This window comes from Otolemur garnettii, unplaced genomic scaffold (assembly GCF_000181295.1).
Source record: "Otolemur garnettii isolate 467f Iridium unplaced genomic scaffold, OtoGar3 scaffold00064, whole genome shotgun sequence".
Lineage (NCBI taxonomy): Eukaryota > Metazoa > Chordata > Mammalia > Primates > Galagidae > Otolemur > Otolemur garnettii.
Genome location: NW_003852459.1, coordinates 2,669,556 through 2,671,835, shown reverse-complemented (window position 1 = coordinate 2,671,835; position 2,280 = coordinate 2,669,556).

Sequence of the window (2,280 nt, the reverse complement as noted above, 5' to 3'; positions counted from 1 at the left end):
AAAAAAAAAAATGGTTTTGAGTAATTATTTAGTTCATACTTTGCAGCCGTTTTCTTAGTTGAATTTCCTATTGAAAGAATTTGTAGCTGCCTAATATAGCCAGTCAGGAAAGAGAGGGCGGTGACAGGAACAGGGCTTGCGTGATGCATGCTGCTGACAATACTGCCATCCTGTAACATGGTTTTATTTAGTTATTACAACTATCTCTCTGTAAATGACATTTAGGATTATTTAAGATTATGTTGTAATCCTTTTAATCCTTAGTGCTTTAAATTTCAGGCTAAACACCAAAGAGCAAACTAGCACTTAGCAGGAATGTTTAAAAGATGTGATTTGAACATAAATCTTTTTATTCACTTTTTCCCTGATGAAGACTTAGTGTTGCTCTTAAGTTTAACTAAGAAAACTGTACCACAGTTTCATTACAAATCACTCGGTTGCTAAATGTTTTCTCAAGCTACATCAAACTTGTGAGGGTCTTTGGCAATTATCATGAATGCTGAATTAAACAGAAGTTAGCAGTGATGGACAGTTTTTACAAAGGTACATTAGAATTTGTATGACCTTTTATAAAAGCTAAGTATGTGTCTGCGTTTGTGTGTGTGGATGTAGAATGCTCACTCTGTTTCCTAAGATCTAACTAGTTAGATGTGTTTGTAGATACATGTCCATTATTATGCATGTATTTATACATGCATATTAACACTTTATGACTTATCCATGTGTACTTTATCATAGAAGTTAATTCTTTAATTATTACTAAGAGGCACCAATTAAGCCAAAGATTGTTCTCTTATAAAATAAGTTGATCTTCTAAAACTAAGCAAGTGATCACTGTTTTGATTTACTGAAAGTTGTTGAACATCAAAACTTAATAATTAATGTTATTATTATATTACCATATACCAATCAAATAAGACTGAATCCACATTAGTAGTTTGATAAGCTTTTGACTATGAAGGAAATTTGACTTTTAAAACAAAGAGAAAATGAACAACTTAAAGGTCTATATGGGCATATACAAACAAACAAAATCCTTCCATTTTTTTGTATCACAAATGTGTTCTTCTGAGACTTTCAAGGATATCTTAAGCACACATTATTTTTGTTTGTTTTTCTGTTCATTTTAAGATCAATTTCTCTGTAGACATTGTAATTATGTGGCATATAATTGCTAATCCATCAACGGTTTAAAGACAGATTTCAAATTTTAAATTATTTCTAATTTTGCACTTCTTTGATTTTTCTTGAATCAAAAATCTCAATAGTCGTTTGCTATCTGTAATCTATAATTCATAGACTGAGATTGAACACCAAGCCTAATTCAAACTTGGAATTCTAAAGCTATTTCTGATATAGTACATCAGCTGAAGCTATGATGGTCTTTTTCAGTCAGGAAGAAACACTTCATTATTCTGTAGGTAATGAAACCCCCTGCTCACACACACTCAAACACCCAACAATGCCTTAATACCATGTTTTTGAGATATAATCATGTTTATCCAGATCATTTGAGAGTTAGACCAGCTAATGTATCTAATCAAATATTGATGCAAGTCATCTAGATTTAGCTCTCCAGCAAATCCTTCCCGATGCATTTGCGTTAACAGAACTATAAAAGCTATTTATATTGTTCCTCTCAAAAGGCTTACTCTCATGGTCTCTATCTATGGATATATATTAGTAAATTTCACCAAAGCTCGTGTGTTTAGATGATGAGAAGAGTTCAGCATGTAAAAAATCAAGTGGTTCACTCCCCCCCCCAAAAAAATATGAAGCAGAAAATTAAACTTGAACGCCTTTAGCTTTGTTATCCACAATATCCTTAAAATCACCCCTGATTCCTTAAACTATAGGGTACAATATAAAAAATAGAAAAAGATAAACTGGATGTAAGAACACTGTGGCCCTATGAGTCGCTCAGTTACATTGCAAACAAAACTAGCTGGCAAGATTTTCACCTCCCAAAGCTACCAAAAGTGAGAATGCTTTTTAATATCTTTGGAAGTATCTATATTCGAAAATATAAAAATCAAGTACAAAATTGCAACAGGAGGTGGTTAGTCATGTTCCAAAAAGATTAGGATGATACCATCAATATAGATTATTGAAATGCATATCCCTGCTTATTATAGGCTTGTAAACTTATACATAAACATTTTTAAAGTTTTTCTTCAATATTTACACCTTGGATGCTTTATACATAGTTAACTGTTATCCTTATTTTTGGTCTAATTTAACTCTTCCTAAGGTTAATAGAAGGAACTGAACAAGTCTGGC